We start from the raw sequence: 21,017 nt of genomic DNA, 5'->3' as shown, positions 1-21,017 counted from the left end.
AGGATCTAGAAAAAACCTAAAATTCAGAGTTACTGGATTCAAGTGGAAGCAGAGCCATTGTGTAGAGCTCGCAGAAATGACTCCAACAAAACTTGAACAAGTGCATTTTGCCTCCAGATGAATGAGAAATTTCTTGTTGAAGTTTGTGACGAATCAACACACGTCACATTTTTACTGCTCGACACATGGCATTTACAGTTATAGGTGCAACATATTCAGTTTCGTTGCAAGGTGAGATAATGGGTTGATTGGCTTAAAAGGAAATTTCTTATTATATAAATGGTCATGGCATCTGTATTAAAATTTCATAGTTTACAAAATCCAAATATTTAAAATGAAATAGGCGCATTTGATTAATTATGTACATAACATATATTAAATATGGAAAAGCATGGGTTATAAACCTATGTAAAAAAACTATATTGGAATGGTGCATATATTATCAAAACTTATGTCCAATCCATGGGTACCAACTACAATGCAACGGTGAACAAATTTTGTGGTGGCGGTTGGTAACCATTACACCTCGGATGGCGCACTTGTAACAAATATGCGGTGGAGTATTTCCACAGGAAACATCGGAGTTTACGCTCCAAGTCAACGACGAGTAATGTTATATGCTATGTTTAATACATAGTTCAACAACAATACCACGGGTCCGCAGCCATAATATATGTGATTTTTCATATTGTGTTATGTGTATAGTTTTCATTGCACTGGAAATGACATGTAGTTCAACTATGGGTTTTGGGTTATAATGAACATGTCAAATATAGAGTGGGTTTATAACAATAGAACCATATTTTTATATGGTTACAAAGGTGATATGTAATTTAATTCATTTGCTATATTTGGGTTAGCCACAAACACTATATATACATGTAATTTTATTCCATGAAGGGGGCAGAGAGATATAGGAGAGGTGAGCTTGGTTCCTGGAGAGGTATTGTAACCTTCTGTGCAGCAGAAGAGTTGTAGAGTAGCTTTGAAGACTTGGAGGCGAAACTTTTCGGGCTTATTTTGGGAGTTGTAAGAGGTCTTTTCTGAGCCATCAGTTGCATCAGAATTCTGAGGTTGAGCAGAACACAGCTAGACCAGCCAAGGATCTTGTTTATGTAACTTTGATGTATTTTATTAGCTTTTAATTTCTAATATAAAGGCCTCCCCACTGAAGACCTGGGCTCGGAGATGTAGCCTTCAAGATAGCCGAACTTCATTAATATTCTTTTATGACGCTTTTATTTTCATGGTTTGCTATTCTATTTTGCTACAAAATCTATTATCAATTCTTGAATCATGCTTATGTGTTAATTCGTGTTTTTAAGAATCATGCATTAACACTTCCTAACAGTGAATAAATCACATTTCAATTAAAGATCAGTTTGGGATCATTTTGCTATCAGAGCGAGTTGTTGATAATTGTGATTTCAAGTGTGCATGATCACCAGGAGCTAATCAAAGCTTGGTGAAGGAGAACTTGTTGAAGGAGATCCAAAAGTTGGCTCGAGAAGAAGGAAAACTCGAGGAGAAGAGATGGCTCAAGAAGGAAGCAGTGATCATCCATTTGGATCTGATGCAGGCTTCGTGGATGCTTTCATGACCTTGCGAGCCATGGTTGAAGAAATGTATTGAGAGTTTAAGAAAAAAAAAGGTGAAGATGCAAAATACAAAGACGAAGAATGACAGCCATCACAATCTGGAAAAGAAGATAAAAGCGATCAAAAAGACAATATCACTTCTCTCTTGACTCCACCTGAAACTTCGAAAGTGTTGTTGAAACTCAATGTTAAGTTTGAGTTACCCATGTACAATGGAGAAGTTGATGCCGAGAAGCTTGACAACTGGGTCAGGAAAATGGAGGTATATTGTAGTGTGCAACAGATCACTGAAGATGAAGTCAAAATCATACTAGCATTGCTTCGTTTAGTAGGCACAACATTGATCTGGTGGCAAAGTAAGTCACAAAAACATACTGAGCATATCGATAAGCTTTTTCCATCATGGTTTGATTTTATTACTGCACTTAGAAAGCAATCCTATCCATTGGGATATAAGGAAAAAGCTTTAATATAATGGCAAGGACTAAAAGTTAGGAAAGGTCATTTAGTGCAGGAATATACAGATGAATTTCGTAAGAAGGCATTGATGTTAGATATTCCTTTGTATACTCAAGAAACTCTAATGAAATACATAGGAGGATTATCTGAGTATGTTCACAATAATCTATTTATGTTCAGCCCTACTAACTTGGATGAAGTGGAAATACAAGCAACTTACATTTAAGCAGGTAAGTTGGGAGTTGGGGTATCATCATAATCGACAGCCAGAATGGAGAACAAGGGGAAAGGGAAAGTGAAGAAAGTAAACTTTGGCAAGAAGGAGGCTGAAAATCTCTCTTGTAAGAATTGCAAGAAAGAGGGCCATGATGAGGATCATTTTTGGAAATTTCATCCCGAAATGAAACCGAAGTGGATCAGAAAAGGGATGCAAAAGGTTGCAGTAACAGCGAAACCGATGGACCTAGGGTTAGATTCAGGCGATGAGACACAAATTGCATCATTGATTATGACCGGTAAATCCGGTAAAGGTAATGATTCTAACAGTTCCAGAGGCAAGTTATTTCATATAAGGGTTGTTATAAAACATACAAAGATCAACACATTGTTAGATAATGGATCTCAAGCTAACCTAATTTCAGAAAAATTGGTTAAGCAATTGGGATTGAAAACCATAAAGCATCATAAACCATATACTTTAATTTGGATGAGAATAAATCATAAATTACGAGTAACTGAGCGATGCATGTTACCATTTGCAATAACTTCTCAATTTAAGGATAAGGTGATGTGTGATGTGGTAAAACTAGATACATGTGGGATGGTCTTGGGTAGCTCATATTTATATATAGAAAAGCAATCTTTTACAGGGAACGGAATCAATATCACTTGTTCAAAAAATGAATTGAATATGTTGTACATTCTCATCACACAAAAGAAGATAAATCTCTTTTTATAGTTGAACAGTTAAAACAAGAAGCTTATGCCAGTAAATATGTTGGTGTACAATCTAAAGAACCTAAGAAGGAGATCATTAAAGTTATTTACAAACAGATAGATCTGCTTAAGGAATCCAAAATTGTACATCAACAAGAGCTGCAGCGTGATAAGTTGAGTTTTGTTTCAGCTATGAAAGGAAACCAGGGTATGGTTTCATCTATGTCAATACTTTCAATGTTGTTAATAGATTTATTAATGTTTAGTGGTGCCTGGATATTAGCTAAAAATATGAATGTATATGTGGGTGGAAAAGGACTTGATATATTCTGCAGCTTGTGTGTATTGCTGACAATTGCATGGATGAGTAAAGTGTATAGGTTCAGAACAGGATGGAAAGATACCAGCCAAGTGGGAAAATGGAACCCACATTTGTTTTATGGAACTTAAACCTTTTGGTGGTCCAAAAGGTCTCGGCAGGGAGGAAATGATTTGAAATTGATCAATGGATGATCAAGGATCTAGAAAAATCCTAAAATTCAAAGTTATTGGATTCAAGTGGAAGCAGTGCCATTGCATGGAATTCACAGAAACGACTCCAACAAAACTTGAACCGGTGCATTTGGCTTCCGTATGAATGAGAAATTGATTGTTGAAGTTTGTGATGAATCAGCGCAAGTCGCATTTTTACTGCTTGACACATGGCATTTACAGTTACAGGGGAAACATCTTCAATTTGGTTGCAAGATGAGATAATGGGTTGAATGGTTTAAAAGGCAACTTCTTATTATATACATGGTGATGGAATATGTATTAAAATTTCATAGTTTACAAAAACCATATATTAAAAATGAAATAGGCACATTTGATTAATTATGTACATAACATATATTAAATATGGAAAAGCGTGGGTTATAAACCTACGTACAAAAACTATATTGGAATGGCGCATATATTTTCAAAACCTATGTCTAAGCCATGGGTACCAATGACAACAGTGAAAAAAGTTTGTGGCGGAGGTTGGTAACCATTACACCTCGGATGGTGCACTTGTAACAAATATGTGGTGGAGTATTTCCACGGGAACCGTCGGAGTTTACGCTCCAAGTTAATGACAATGTACATGGTGGATGTAACGTTATATGCTATGTTTAATACATAGTTCAACAACAATACCACAGGTCCGTAGTGATAACATATGCGATTTGTTATATTGTGTTATGTGTATAGTTTTCATTGCACCGAAAATGACATGTAGTTCAACTATGGGTTTTGGGTTATAACGAATATGTCAAATATAGAGTGGGTTTATAACAATAGAACCATATTGTTATATGGTTACAAAGGTGATATGTAATTTAATTCATTTGCTATATTTGGGTTAGCCACAAACACTATATATACATGTAATGTTATGCCATGAAGGGGGCAAAGAGATATAGGAGAGGTGAGCTTGGTTCCTTGAGAGGTATTGTAACCTTCTATGCAGCAGAAGAGTTGTAGAGAAGCTTTGAAGACTTGGAGGCGAAACTTTGTAGGCTTATTCTGGGAGTTGTAAGAGGTCTTTTTCTGAGCCATCAGTTGCATTGGAATTCTGAGGTCGAGCAGAACACAGCTAGACCAACCAGGGATCTTGTTTATGTAACTTTGATGTATTTTATTGGCTTTTAAGTTCTAATATAAAGGCCTCCCCATTGAAGACCTAGGCCCGAAGATGTAGGCTTGAAGATAACTGAACTTCGTTAATAATCTTTTGTGTCACTTTTCTTTTCATGGTTTTTTGTTCTATTTTGCTACAAAATCTACTATCAGTTCTTCATGCTTATGTGTTAATTGGTGTTTTTAATAATCATGCATTAACACTTCCTAACAGCGAATAAATCACATTTCAATTAAAGATCAGTTTGGGATCAGTATACCAATTGGAATGGTGTTTTCTTGTGTGATCACTTTACCATTGTTCTGTAAGCCCATAATGTGGTTGGCACCCGCTCATCCCAGTCATCTTGATTTGCTGAGACAATCTTTGTCAGGCCCTTCTCAAGTATCTTATTGAAGGCTTCAACCATTCCATTTTCCCGAGGATGGTAAGGGTTGCTCTTGTGATGTTGGATTAGAAAATTCTTCAGGAGAGAGGCAACAGTTTCATTTATGAAATGAACCCCTTGATCATTGGTTAGGCTCTTCATACATCTGAACCTGGATATTATGCTTTCAGATATGAATATTGTTGTTGTATCAGTCGTAAAATCCTTTACTGGCATTGCCTCTACCCACTAAGTAAGGTACTTTGTAGTTGTGATAATGTATATAGCATGGGAATGATGTGTTGGTGGCATGATTGGGTCAATAAAGTCTACTACCCATTTCTCAAAATTGTGTACTGTGTGTACTGGATGTAAAGACAATTCATCCTGATGCGGTGGCATTACAACTCTCTGACAAACATCACATCCCTTTGCATACTCCTTAGCGTCCTTGTGGAGGGTGGGCCACCACAACCCAACTTGTAATATTTTCCTTGCGGTAGCTTTTCCCCTGACATGACCCCCCCAAACTCTAGCGTGGCATTCCCATAGCACGTCTTGCCTTTATGTTGAAAGAGACATTGTCACAAAAATTGATCAAGTCCCATCTTGTATAGACTTCCTGAAATTACTTGATAATATGTCACTCTTACTATTAGGTGCCTTTTCTGTGTCACTGTGTATCCCTCCAAGAAGTGTCCTGTTGCTAATAAAACAACAATCTCCTCTAGAAAATCTGATATTGTCTCTCTTCAGAACAAGTCGGCATCTGGAAATTGGTCATCTAGTGGTCCTTCATTCTCTCTTGACTACAATCTTGACAAGTGTTCTGGCCCCACATATAACCTTCCCAGTTTGAGAACAACTTTCAATGTGAACCCTTGGAATAGTAACAACCATATACAGATCCTTCCTTCTAGGACTGGCTTGTTTAGCAGATATTTCAAAGCTGAATAGTCCTTAAAGAAAATGAATAGCGCTCCGAGCAGATAGTGCCTAAAATTTTGTGAGTAGACAATGACCAATGCTTCTCTTTCCATTTTGGTGTAGTTCTTCTCTATGGTTGACATCTTCCTACTGGAGAAGTAAATTGGGTGGTCTAGGTTCCCTTCTCTGGGTTGCTCCAGTATTGCTCCTAGTGAAATTCTTGATGTGTCAATGTGTACATGGAATTGTTTATTCTAGTCCAGATATACCAGGATGGGAGCACTCACTAGTTTTTCCTTTAGTTTGTTCAGTGCTATTTGACGGGCCTTCATCCACCTAAAGGCTTTCTTCTTCTTTATTAGTCTCTCCATGGGAGAAGTAATTGAGGAATAGTTGCAGATGAATCGACAGTAATATCCTTTGTGGCCAAGTTTTGATCGTAATTGCTTCACATTATTCGGTGGATCCATATTTACAATTTCCGCAACTTTTGTGGGATCTACACAAACACCATCCTTGCAAACAATATGGCCCAGCAATGTTCTGAATGGAATTGAAAAGATGCATTTCTTCAGGTTTAAAGAGATTTGTAGTTGTCTGCACCGCTCAAACATCACTCGAAGGAGGCTGGTATGTTTCTTTAGCAAGTTGTATACTATCCAATCATCCATGTATACTTCTAAGAATCGGTGGATGTAATCTCTGAAGGAATCTATGACAATCTGGGAGAAAATAACAGGTGCATTCTTCAGATCGAATGGCATGACATGATATGCATAAGACCCCCATTCTGTGGTGAATGTTGTTTTCTTCTTATCTTCTTCCGCTATGCGAACTTGATGATATCCTGAGAATCCATTGGTGAAAGAGTAGGCTTCATTCCTTGCAATGTTATCTAGGACCTCATCACTAAAGGGCGTTGGAAATGGGTCATGTATACATGCATTCTTTAAGCTCCTGTAATCTACGCAGACCCCGATTTCCATGGCATTCGTCTTATTTTGTATTACAATTGGGCTAATCCATTTTGGTTCATCTACTAGGAATATAAGTCCTACTTCTAACATCTTATCAATCTCTTTCTTGACCTTCTCTTTTACCCTTGGATTGAGTATGTATGGTCTATGCTTTACTGTTCATGCATCTTACTTCAGCATAATCTTCATTTCCCCGATGTCCCCTTTTATTCCTTTTAATTCAGCAACAAAGGCTGGGAATAAGTCTTCATACTCATGAAGCAAATAAAAAATTTCCTTAGTTGTTTGCTTGTCCCAATAATCCCCAATGGATTCCATCTTAGGTTTATCTTCTGAGCCAATTTTTTGCTTCCGTAAATTTACTCGAAGAAAATGTGGGGCGTCCGTTGAAGGTCACTCTTGAATATCTCGCTCCCCTTCAGTTTCTTGAATTTTCAGGTGTTTGAGTCCTTCCAAACCATCCTCCTCTGGATCCGCGTTTACTTTACCGCAAGACATGAATTTTGGATACCCTGCTTCATAAAAATATTGTAGGAATCTCTTATCAATTCACCCCTCCCATAGTTGTCCTGGAGTAAATAGGATTACTTTAATGGCGTGCAGGTTTTTATTCAAACATCAATCACTATCTCTGAACGAGAAATTGATGCTTAACTTTTTATCCATAGCATCGCAGTCTCTGGTTTGTCTTTTCATTTCCTCTTGTATAAACCATGCTTGGGGAATTGTACCCAAGGTATGTATGAACATGTGTACTCAAAGTTCCTTTGGGACTCGCTCTTTTCTCCATATCTCTGTGCAGTTCTCTAGATGTTTCGCGGGATCAGATTCCCCCCTATACTTCATTGTTTCCTGCAGGTGGTCTCCTTCTTGTCTAAATATTTCCCTCATGGCCCACTTGATTTTCTCCCAGACGCATAGGGTGTTGCGATGTGCTTCCCACCATCTTGCTGGGGTGGCTTGCAATGAAATATCCAATAACAATACCTTGTGTCTCTCCCTTATAGTTCTATCAATCGTATTCAAAAAAATATCTATTAATTCTATGCCATGAAAGGTTGGGTAATTACTTACCTCTATCCCAATCCAGTTTACTTGGCATATATTGGCACAACATCTAGTATCAACCTCGTATCCTCCCTATTTCCAAGCATCCCAAGTAGCTTCCGAGCCAAATTTTGAACTTTGTATGCTTCTCCAACTAACCCATCCTCTTGTTGTGGGATTGATGTAGTCTTCTCTTTTTCCTGCAGTTAGCCTGTACAAATGACCTAGCATCCCAGGCCCATCTCGATCATCTATAGGTTCAATGAACCTTGGTCCCTAATATGGATATAGAGGTTATATTATCATCATCCCTTCTACTTCAAAAATCATCAACTCCTTCTTTATATAAATGATAACATAGTTCTCATATGCCCGGTCGATACCAAGGAGTGTTGGGTAAGGGTCCTTGTCACCCATTATATCTATTACTTCAAATTCGGCATGAGTCTTTACCCCTACTACATATACTTCTATGTCTTCTAGCCTTCCACTGGGTAATATGCAATATCGATTTTCCATCCATAGTTGAATTGGTGAATACTTTAGTTGCGGCTTCCCCAGTGCCTCCCATGTTTTTCTAGGCAAGATATTTACATCGGATCCCAAATCTAGCATTGTATCTTTAATCTGAAACCTTGCAACTTGAGCATCAATCTAGAATTCCCTACTGGTCCTTTTCTTGTTCCTCTAGATCCTCCTCGTATGTCTTTCAAGTATATTTGTTGATATTTTTTCTCCTCTCACTTTTTCTTCCGATAATATTGCTTTTAGACTTATGTGCATCTCCTTTAATGTCTGTTCATTACAAAAAAATTGCAGGAATAGCTTAAACCATTCCTTAATTGGTCGAGAGCTTGTAGATATTCCTGAGTCCTACCTCTTGTCCATTTTAGCTTCTATTAGGTTATCAAATAGATTGGCTGCTTCCTGATAGTATTGTTTCTATTGAGTGGGGTCGTATGACCGGTTTGGGGACGGCACCCAAACAATTGAACGTCGGTCTGCCACACCCCGATCATCCCCTATATTCTTACCCCCTCTGGTAATTATGTTTATATTAATTACTGGAAGAGTGTCAGTGATTCGTGGTTCTGCTTTGATCAAATTAGTTCCCCATTGTTTGGTCCTTTCTTCCCATCTTATAATCAGCTCGAGGCAATCTTATGTGGCATGTGCATTGACTCAGCACTATGAGAACCTAGGCCTTCTTGGGAGTGGGAAGCCTTTAAGGACATGTCCCTCTTGATCGCAATTATAGCACCTTACAGGTCCTCTACCCCCTTTTCTTCCTCCTCTCATACCTCCTCCCCATCCTCCATGACTAGTTTCATTAATTCTTAATGTTGACCTGTCCAACCATTTTTCTAGGGTGTCTAATGCCCGACACTAATCGGTGTGGTGAGTCATGGATGCACAGAACTCACAGTAATTATTGTTGGGTACATTGGAGTACTTCTACAATATTGGACATATTCGTGGAAAATGTCCATAGTTTCTACAGACTTCACAGTAGTCTTGTGAATTTCGGCCCGGGAATGCTCCTTACAATCCTACCACCACAACACCTATTGTTGGCGGGGCTCTTGATGATCCTGCAAGGCCCACAAAACTGTTTTTTCCTCTCAGCATTGGTCATTCAGTCACTACATGGCCTTCTATCAGGGAGTGAGTGCACCATACATTGGGTCTCACCGGTCAAACCAATTGTATATCTTTTAGTTTCTCTGTTAGACTGACGATCTAATTTTGGAGGCCCATGATCAATGGATCTTGTGATCCCATTCCTCCCTGATACTCATGGGGGTATCCTTCCATGGCCTCTATGCATATTTCTTGCTCCAGGGCATCTTTGAGGGTTTCAATCTTTTGTTGCATCAGTAGTGTCCTAGTAAGGGGTAGGAGTGCTTTAATGAACCAATCCCTCTGGTGATTAGGATCTATTGTATAGCTTAACTTGTTGATTGCATCTTTGAACCTCTACATTAATTCCCAAGTAGTCTCTCCTTCCTTTTGCTTGATCTCCCATAGTTCTGATAGTCCTTGTTGATTTGTTTGTGGTACTTTGAACTCTTGAATGAATCTCTTCTTGATGTCGTCCACAAAGGGATTCTAATTCAGCTCTACCCATTTGATAAACCACCTTAGAGCTCTCTCCCTCAACATAGTCTGGAACTCAATCGACTTCACGTTGTCTAGTGTTTGGTGGGATCTCCATATAGCTTCACATAGGTACCAATGTTGTTCCACATCTTCATTCCCTCTACCAGAGAACTCTGGATATCTAGTAAAGGATCTTGCCATGTTGGTTCGAGTATGTGCTAGGAGCACAAATCCTTGGTCTCAGGTTGTTGAGATCCTTGCAATCCCAGGTTACTAATACTGCTAGGCCCACTACTATTATATGTATTAAATCTCATCTTATATCTATCATGCACACTGTGTTGGGAACGGGTTCCCCCAAGAGGCTTTTTTGGGGCTAAAATCCCATGTTTTGGGGCAGAAGGCCCAAATTTTGTAATAAATATGTAAATTCTTCGCATTTTGTGGTCACAGAGCGTGAAGATGTCAAAGGTTTGTCCGCCCTTGTTTTGTAAAGTCTCATGTCGGCTGTAAAGATCTACCCATGGTCCGTGGACCATGGGATTGTATAAAAAGGGAGTCTTAGAAGAGTCTAAGGGAGAAATAGTAGTAGTATGAAGATTTTTGGGTAAGCAGTTCTAATTGTTCTCGAGTCTTAGCGTAGGTAGAGGCTTTGCAGCTGAGTGCACAAACCCCTACAGCTATGTGCGCAGGGTGGATAGAGTCTGTACTAAACTTGAGATATCAATAAAGAGAAGTATTCTGCAAATCACCGTGTATTTTGTATCTGTTTAATGCATCAGATTATATTATGATATAATCTAGGTTTACATTATAATGCTTATTTAATGGGAAAATGTATTCGATTATATCTGTTAGTTGAACGTGAGCAAGAATATAGGATTATGCGAAGATAACTGTAAATGCATGGTAGATTAGGTAACACTTAAGATAACTTGGGAACTTATACAGTAACGTAGCCACAAAGGCGCGTAAGTCCCTGCACCTCGGGTTAGGGCTATGCGAAGATCAGTTAGGTACCTTCGCGGAGGTACTGAAGGACAGAAGAGAAGGAACATCGATAAAGCCCTAAAGGCTTATCGATCTGCATGAAGGCAGGATCAGGAAGTGTAGATCAACATCATGACCATCTCAGGGTGAGAAAACTTGGTTTCTACATCCCCCCATGATGCTTCAGGTGAGACTTCAGTCTGCGCACCATGGGCTGATGCTGAAAGGGCTAGTAGTGTAGGGATTTGCTTGGCTAGCTAACGTTGAACCTGGGTCAGGGCCCATCAAACCAACACACTATGTACTCATATCACTTTAAGAAACTTAGAAATAATTTTATCAAGGTTATTGTAAAGCACCAGGGGAAGGTCGGGGTGAACACTACCTGAACTTTGGGGATTCTGTTGTTGAACTTCATCTTACGTATCATCCTCTACAAACAATCTCCTCATCACATCGCACATCTCATCTTCCATCTCTTCCTCGTAAATGCTATGATTGCTTCCTTCTGGTATCTTCCCCACAACCTGGGAGGGAGGGTTCATGTCATTCTCCTATCTCCCATCTGTCCTGTCGACATCCCTCTCTTTCTCTGGGTCCTTTTCCATCTTATTTCCCTCTTTCAAACTCTCCAACACTGCTCCTACTCGGAGGGGTCCTATAAGTCTCTCCTTTAGTGCCTGTACCGCTCTTTCCTGCCACTTTTCTACTATCACTGCTCTCCTTTGCGCTCTAATATCTCTAGCTCTTCGTGATCCTTCTATATCCATTCCTTCAGCAGCATCTAAGTTCCCCAAATGGTAGCATTCTCCCCTTAGATCCTTCCCCCAGTACTGGGGTTTTACGCTACCATACTTACTCTGTGTAAAGGTATCAACCCTTCCTCCACCATAAACATCTTAATCCAAAAGGGCACCTCTTTCACTAGTTTCCCTCTAAACCCCGATCTCAAAATCGCATCCACTTTCGAGAAATACTCATAGCTTTCTACTGTGAACACATCAACGTACCCTCCTGTGGTAGTCTATACCCATAAATCTATTGCCCTCATCAGGTCATTATCCAAGCATTGGAGCGTCATGAGGTCTGCGGGGACTCAGTCTTGACATGCTGGTGTAGGTCCTTCTGGCAGGTTCTTCACTTTTAGTATCCTTAGCCAGTTGTACAATTCTTCCAGAAATTTACACCAGAATATCTCATACTGATCACTCACAACCTCTAAGTACAAGATTTCTTCATTCACCTTAGCAGTAGATTGGATTCGAAGGGTAGCCTGTTCTAACATGAACCGATCCACCCGATTATCCCACCAGTCTCGTATATCCTTCTTAAATATCCTTGACACCATATTCCAAACTGCTTCTTATGATTTTAGGTACCACCAATAAAACCATTTGTTGGCACAAAAGCGTCATCGAGGAAAAGACCCTGGGTTCAGGCACAAGGGGCCAACAAGGATCTGTTGTATTCTAGGCCAACGTCAGCATTTTCACCTTACCCAAGGGGCAAGGAGTCTCACCCGAGGCGTGTCGCGACCATAAATAAGAAGGGTTAGAGGGATATCAAGGGTGATCCAGACATTAACTTATCAGTATCCTAAAGAGATCATTCATCACAACATTATGTTGTTACAATTACCATATTCATCTAGTAAAAGGCCATTAATTAAAATTTTGAGCAGGTCTATAAACTAGAACAATACACTTGATCATAATGCCATGAAAATTGTTTCATTCATTCATTTATATCAACTTAAGGGAAGATTCATTAAAATATACATCAGGAATAAAGCCTTTAACAGATACATAAAATACCATAGCCACAGGATGCCTTAAACCTCTGGCCGAGTCTATCTCTGACCATTCCACAATTTCTCAGGTCCTTGGGACCTTGTTCTTCTACACTTCTGACCCCTGCTACATACCAATCCCCTCACCATGTTATCTTCTACTTTTATCTTCTCCTCCATTGTTCCAACTGCTAGTTTTGTTTGGTTGTCTTTTCCCTCATTTTCTTTCCACTCTCCTCCTTGTCCACTTGGATGTTCCTTCTTTCTTTCGAAACCTTGCCGCAACTTCTCGTCTTCTATATGTTCTTACTTCCCTCCCCGGTTGTCATCTCCACAACTCGACCATTGCTCCTTCCACCTGTTCTCCACCTTGATTCTCTCAAAACTTGAAAATTCAAAATGAAGGCCCCAACACATAGCCTTCATCTAATCAACTATCTCGCATGTAGCTTCATCGGGCCCAAAGTGCTTCCACTACACTTTAACTTGCTCGATTTCTCTATTCAGAAGCATGAGTTGTTTCTGCTGCAATATGCAAAGATGTTCCGGCTGGAACTCTCGTTCTAGATCCACCTACAATACATACCAATAAATAACATGATCAACATCCTTTACATGTCTTTTAAGCAATGAAACATGGAAAACATCATGGACTTTCACTGTTGAAGGCAATGCAAGTATGTAGGCCACTGGTCCAATCCTCACAAGGATCTCGAAAGACCCACAATGTCGAGGTGCTAACTTGGGACATGACCCAATCCTCAAGGATATCTTCTTGGGATTGATGCGCAAATACACATGCTCCCCAACCTTAAACTCCTTAAATGCTCTGTGTTGGTCTGCATAAATCTTCTATTTTTCTTATGTTGCCTTTAGATTCTACTTGATAACCTACATTTCTTGTTCCATTTCTGCCAACATGTCTAGTCCAATAAGTACCCTATTCACTAGATCACTCTATCTAATGGGAGTATTACAACTCTATCCATAAAGTGCCTCAAATGGACTCATTCTCACTGACTCCTACTAACCATTTTTGTAATCAAGCTCAACTAGTTGAAGATACTCCTCCTACTTCCATTGTTGATGCATCACATACATCCTCAGCATATCCTCCAAGATCATGTTGACTCTCTTTGTTTGTCCATCTGTCTGTGGATGATAATTTATACTAAAGACAAACTCTATACCCAAACCTGCAAATAAATCCTTCCAAAACCTGGAAGTGAACCTAGCATCTTTTTCCAACACAATCTTCTTTGGAAGATCGTGAAACCTTACTATCTCCCTGATGAAGACCTGTGCTACCTCGTTAGATGAATAAGTGGTCTTCACTAGAATGAAGTGATCTACCTTTCTCAATCTGTCATCCACAGCCATGATGGAATCATGTTGCTTCAATTTCCTCAGCAAACCTGTAATGAAATCCATGGAAATGACCTCTTATTTCCATGTTGTAATAAAAATAGGTTGTAACAAACCATATGGGTTCTTACACTCAGCTTTCGCCTGTTGACAATCCAAGAATTTAGCAACAAACTCTGCCACTTCATTTTTCATATTCAACAAATAGTAGAACTTCTTCACCGCTTTCAATGTCTTTTGATATCCTAGGTGTCATGAATACAGCTTGACATGAAACTCCCTCAAAGTAAGCTTCTTGAACTCATTATCATCCGGCACATAGATCATGTCCCTGAATCTAACCAAGCCATCTTTTGTGAGAATATAGTTTCCATCTTGTTCACATGTACCCTAAGATAAATTGTGCTTAAGCTGTTGTTACCTTTCATCCTGTTGTCCTACCTGTAGGATCCAATCCTCTAAATTTTTCCCATAAGAACTCATAGTTTTTATATCATTTACCCATACTCTTCTGTTGAGAGCATTTTCAACCTTGTTCTCCTTTCCTTTAATGTATCTGATATCAAAGTCAAACTCATTAAGGGCATCCAACCATCTATCTTTCCTAACATTCATATTTGGTTGGTCAAATAGGTAACTCAGGCCACTATGATCGCTCATCAATACAAACCTCCTACTAAGAAAATAGTGCCTCCACATCTTCAACACATGAATGATCGCTTCCAACTCAAGATCATGTGTCACATGGTTCTGCTCATTCTCATTTAGTTTCCTTGATTCATTGTATACTACATGTTCCTCCTACATTAGGACTCCACCAAGTCCTCTCTTCGAAGCATTTGTTCACAACACAAACTTTTTATCTAGATCTGCAATCTTAACACTGGAGTGTTTGCCAACAATTACTTCAATTGCTCAAAACTTGTTGCACATTCTTTTGTCCATTCAATTTTTTTTTCTTTTCTCTGTGAGGATGTAATAGTATATGTGATCCATGAGAAGTTCCTGATGAACCTCCTATAATAACCTACTAACCCCATGAATGATCTGACCTCTTCCACATTTCTACGAGTTTCCCATTCCATGATAGGTCTTATCTTTTCTAGGTCCACTATTGTGTCGTCCTTGGAAACCACATGCCCCAAGTAATGTACCTATGTCTGAAAGAAACTGCATTTTCTAAGCATGAAATACAACTAATGCTCTCTTGGAAATCTCAATATTGTTACTAAATGTTCAACATGCTCTTCCTCATTCTTAGAACATATCAATATATCATCAATGAATACAATAACAAACTTGTCTAGATAAGGATACAACACATTATTCATCAAGCACATAAAAGTAGTTGGAGCATTATTCAAACCAAAAGGAACTACAACAAACCCATAATGCCCATACCTAGTCCAGAAAGAAGTCTTGTAGATGTCCTCTTATTTAATGCATACCTGATGATATCCTGATCTGAAATCAATCTTTGATAACATTGTTGCTCCCTTCAATTGGTCAAACAAATCATCAATATTTGGCAACGGATACATGTTCTTGATGGTTACCTTATTCAACTACTTGTAATTAATGCACAATCTGAGAGTACCATCCTTCTTCTTCACAAACAACACTAGTGCACCGCAAGGCAATACACTTGGCCTAATGTATCTCTTATCAAGCATTTCCTTCAACTGCAACTTCAATTCCACTAACTCTAGAGTACTCATCTTGTAAGTTTCCTTCGATGTTGGTGTTGCCCCTAGTAACAACTCAATAGAGAATTCCACTTCCCTATGAGGAGGAAACTCCGAAATCTCTACTGGAAACACATCCTAAAAATATTGTAATACAGGGTACGTCTTGAATATTTCCGCATCCTCAACATCCTTACCCTTGTCAGTGGAAATATGAACTGCAAATAGTACACACCCCTTCCTATGACTACGCTTATCCTACATAGCTATAATCATCCTCATTGATGTAGGCTTCTTCTTTCCCTACAAGATTCTATTTTCCCCATTATCATCTAGGCACTCAATAGCCTTGTCATAGCAACCTACTTTGGTCCTGTGGAGACACAACCACTCCATACCCAGAAGCATACTATACGATCCCAATGGAAGCACATTTAGATGCACTGATGCAGGCATACAATTCAACTAAAATTCATAAGCTCTTACCGAGTGACGAACTCTCTTCAAAGCTCTTGTAGCCAACTGCACCAACCAAGACTCTGGATGCACTTCTTTTCTCAAACCACACTTATCTACTAGGTCAGGATTAACATAACTATAATTAGATCCATGGTCAATCAAAATAGAAACAACTTGACCATAGAGGTTACCTTCCATCTCAATAATGGATGTCTGGTGATATTCATGCTTTCTTTCCACATCTGCATAAATCTGAGAAATGTTATGACCCACATCCCCAACCATCTACACCCCCTGAGAATTATATATCTTAGGCCTGCCACCCTATTACAATGGAAAATCCTTCTTGTGATGATCTTTGCCACATATCCAACACTGCAATGGTCCTCTACTATCCCATCTATTTTTTTCTCTCTAGTTTGTGATCCATGTCCCTTCTCAACTACATTAAACTTCTTGTAAGGAACAACTTTTTCTTTCTCACCTAAATCTTGAGGTCTTCCCTGCTTCGGTTTTCTAATGGCTTCCTTCAGTGACCGTGGATCATCAAACTCAATTTGGTCTCTATATGCTTCTGTAAACACACTGATGAACCTTTCATTGTTTGCTTTCTCATCCTTGAGGTGAGGCACATACCTAAACAACTCTAGAAACTTGCTAGTGTGCTCATCATCTGTGAAGGAACCCATCTACAACTCATAAAAATCCTTATCTTTTTCATCATAATACCTCTTAGATAGGTACTTCTTCTTGAAGAGTCTCTCAAACTCATCCCAAATCAACTCTTCTTCTCGAATTCCCTTGAAATTATTCACATATTCCCACCAGATATCTTCTTTCCCTTTCAGACTGAAGGTGGCTATTTTGGCTTTCATGTTCTCTGAGTAGTTATGCAATCTGAATAATTTCTTCATTCCAAGCAACCATGCCTCTACATCTTCTGACTTCTTCATCTCTCCATCAAATGTAGGCATCTTGACTTTCTTGAACTCCTCAGGAAAGTACTCACTCCTCCTATAAGGATGATGGTGGTGATGATGATGATGTCTCCTGGATGAGGAACTAGAATGATACCCATCTATACCAGTCCTCTTGTCAGGTGTATCCAATGATCTCCCACCTCTGAATGTGTCCCCTCTATCCAACTTTTATCTTGACCAAGACATGTTATCATAGTCTCCACTAGTATTCTCTTCCTACTCTTGACTAATCCTCAATTGTCCTTGTCTTTGAAAGTCTAACAAACTCTGAAGGATGATTGCATTGACCTATTTTTTTTTTTCGTAGCCGTTGCAAGTATTTCGTGAGCCTAAACCAACCTGCCATTGTCTTATTTGCAACTTCTGATCTCTGACCTCAACTACTCAATGTGCTTCTTATATCAAGAGAATACCCATCACCTTGTTTCCCAAATGATCTATAGGTAGAGTCATGTGAATTGTAGGCTACCATTTTTCTCATCATATTTTATTCTCTTCTTCCTCCAAGTGTACCATGTCAGATAAACCAAATAGATATTGTAACCAAAACCATACTTCAATGATGTTCACGAGAGGCTTATCTCATCTGCAAAATCAATCCACATTAGCACGATACATGTATAATCATAATCATATCAGTATGTCAACATCATGCATGACAATACCAACTACATACCATGAAATCATGCATGACAATCATAACCATGAAAATGCATGCATAACCACATGCATCTAACCACATGGGCTAAATGGGCTAACCATAACCATACCACCCAAAGAGAGTGAAACCTACTCTGATACCAATCTATGGTATCATATATCACCCAATGAGAACATAACCTGCTCTAATACCAATCTGTAACACACCTCCTCTCATATCTACCCACTTTCACCAGCTTTCCTGAGCTAAACATGAGATGAGGGCTACTATAACATGACTCAACCTCCTAGATGACCTTCAGGAAATGGAGCTGACATAACAAGACCTTACTGACTTCCACCAGGGGCTACATAAACCTCAAGAACTAACCAACCATTCCAGGTGTACAACCCCTGAGATAACCTTCTTTTTAGTGAGATAGATCCCCAATCGCTCCCATGACAAGGCCTCCAAGAGATTGTAACCCTCTTAAGCTGCTTGATCCAACCTTTCCTTGCTTGATCCTTGCTTTCCTTGTCCTTCATTTGCTTGCTTACTTTCCTTCTCCTCTTGATGCTCTTCTTCTGTCTGAGACTAATTCAAAAATAAAACTGAGAAAAGGCCCCATACTAATGCTCTAATGTATATTTATTATTAATTCCTCTATTTTCTTCATTTTTCCTCTATTTTCCTTCAATTTTCTCCTCACATGTAACCTGTGACCTTTCACCTTCCTTTTCACCTATTTTCCTTTATTTTCATAAATAAAATACCAATAATGTCTTTTTTCCTTTTCAAATCCTTTGCCAATGCCTTTTCCAATTAATCTTAGACATAATAAACAATAGGTGATGCCCATTATGATACTTTTCCCAACATTCAACTTGGAATATGTGTCCCATGACCTTAGTCTTATTTTTCCTTTATTGACTTTATTACATGAACTTTTAACTCGGGGTTGTTATAATATTAATATATATATATATATATATATATATATATATATATATATAGATATATAATGTTACGTGCACACACTCAAGAATTTGTTGGATGAAATTATTAAAATCACATTTTGACTATATATCATGTCATCATATCTAAAGGGAGACGAACCATCTTTATGACAACCTTTCCAAGGAAGCAGCACAGCAACCTCTTGGTTATTGGTTGATACAAGTGCAAAATGGACATGACTTCTATCATTATTTCCGCAGGACTTTCATAGACCATCATGCACAGGGGGCAGTAGTGCCCTGATTTTTGTTGATCATAGATTGAGTTCTTCATTCTCTTTTTCCCTTTTTTGTGCCAGTACATAGATCCATGTATTTGTTTATTTATATCATGTTTTCAGCTTATTAGCTATAGTCATGTAACATTCAATCATAGACAATACTCAATATGTGTCAATGCCACCAATTTTGACATATGCTCCTTTTGCAGCATCTACAACATGTAATTTTCAATCTTTTACATAATGAAAGTTATGATTTTTCTTTGGAAAACATATACATATATATCTATATATATATATATATATATATATATATATATATATATATAATTCCATTTAATAATAGTTTACTTGAAACTATTTCATTTTTCTTCCAATTTGTGTTGAGAAACAAATATAAATGTGCATAAATGTTTGCATGCATGATGATGTACATAACTCAAATAAATTTTTTTCTCATGCATGAACCAATTCAATTCTCTGTTATGTCCTTGTTTCTAAAAATCTCAATATTATTTTCCTCAAATTGTAAAAGTCATATATATATATATATATATATATATATATATATATATATATATAGATTGATATATATTGTTGGTATTATGGCTCATAGCTTGATGGGAACCTACTTGATAAAGATTTTAACATTGTGATAACAGGATGATTATGCATACTGATACAAATGCTACAAGTGATATGTACAAAGGAATACTAGTTTAGAGATAGATGGATGGTAAAGGTAAAGTTTAAGAAAGTATATGTGAAACCTGAGAAGCAAAGTCACGTACATACGCAGGTCTTATAAGGGAAAGTCGCATACAGAATCTGAACCATGGTAATTTGAATACCAGGGGTCTTTAACATCATATTTACCCATAGCAATTGGAGCGGCAACAGTTATTTGAACCCGTCAAAGAATACTAATGACGTTACAAAGGGATTTTCCTATGGTATTGGTTAAGGAAAAGGCTATATAAGGAGATGAAGATCAAGGTGTTAAGTATGCAAGTGATAAAAAATTTATGAATGATTTGATCTGAAACAGGTGTGCACCAGGGAGAAAGGAAAAGACTCAGATCTGAAAGTATCTTGACATACATGCTTGATTGACTTACTTATTGAAAATGTCAAAGTAACTAATAATGATGAATCTGTGATTATTGTGATGTTGTGATTGAAATAAATTATTCAGAAGTCCATAGTTTTGACAGTGAAGGTTATTGAGAGTGAATTTTTGTTTTGTAGTAAAAGTTTTTCAAATCTGTACACAGGTTTGTCTCTAGACAGTCGTGTACATACACGAGCATGGTTTCACATAGTCGCTTAAAAATGTGTGAATTTATATCTTATGTTGAGATCTTTATGCGGGTGTAATGCATGGTAAACATGTACATACATTGATATGTTTCATGGATGTCGCGTATATGTTCTAGGGTTTTGCAGTGTGGCTTGATGATTACATCTGATGAGTTCTTCTCTATTTGTTGTTTCTCACTAATGATGTCTCTATCATGATAATCTGTGTTTGAAAGTTTTTATTAGGTTTAATTGGTTATGGAATGAAATGTTGATTAGTGATGATGTTATAGTGTGGTGATCTATAATTGGTTCAATGATCTGTGATTGATTTAATACATGATTCAATTGTTGTTTCATTATTACAGTGATTCATATTCAGTTGTCAATGATTTAATATCTGTATGTAGGTATGATACAGAGGAAGCATGTATATACACAGATGTGCTTCAGAATAGTAGCATATATATTATAATGTGTATCTAATCAAGGTTTATGGGAA

The sequence above is a fragment of the Pinus tabuliformis genome, chromosome 6, assembly GCF_031772625.1.
Source record: "Pinus tabuliformis cultivar Carrire ecotype Pingquan chromosome 6, CPIR1, whole genome shotgun sequence".
Lineage (NCBI taxonomy): Eukaryota > Viridiplantae > Streptophyta > Pinopsida > Pinales > Pinaceae > Pinus > Pinus tabuliformis.
Note: the sequence above shows the minus strand (reverse complement) of the source record.